The sequence below is a fragment of the Ovis canadensis genome, chromosome 3 (assembly GCF_042477335.2).
Source record: "Ovis canadensis isolate MfBH-ARS-UI-01 breed Bighorn chromosome 3, ARS-UI_OviCan_v2, whole genome shotgun sequence".
NCBI classification, from domain to species: Eukaryota; Metazoa; Chordata; class Mammalia; order Artiodactyla; family Bovidae; genus Ovis; species Ovis canadensis.
In genome coordinates, this window is record NC_091247.1 from 222,474,086 (window position 1) to 222,474,468 (window position 383).

Consider the following 383-nt stretch of genomic DNA (forward strand, 5'->3'; position numbering starts at 1 on the left):
CCAAGGATTGAACCATCATCTCCTGAAATGCCAGGCAGATAATTTACCACTGAGCTACCTGGGAAGCCTGCTGGTAGGGTGGGGGTAGGCAGGACTTCTCCCAAAGAATTTATTGTCCTTCTTCCGCCTTTGTTTCTGAGCCAAGTATCGCTGACCCCTCCAGGCTGGGAGTGGAGGACACACAGGATTTGAGCAGTGAGCGTAAAAGCAAGGTGGAAGGCTAGGAGGTTGGGCAGGGGGTGGGGAGCTGTGCTTCAGAAGGCTCTCGAGAGAAAGGTTATTCATTCACGGTTCATTCATTCGAAAAGTCTTCCTGCGGCACCTCCTGTGTCCCAAGCACCCCATAAAGAGGACAAGGGCGGTCCCTCCTCGCTCATTATATT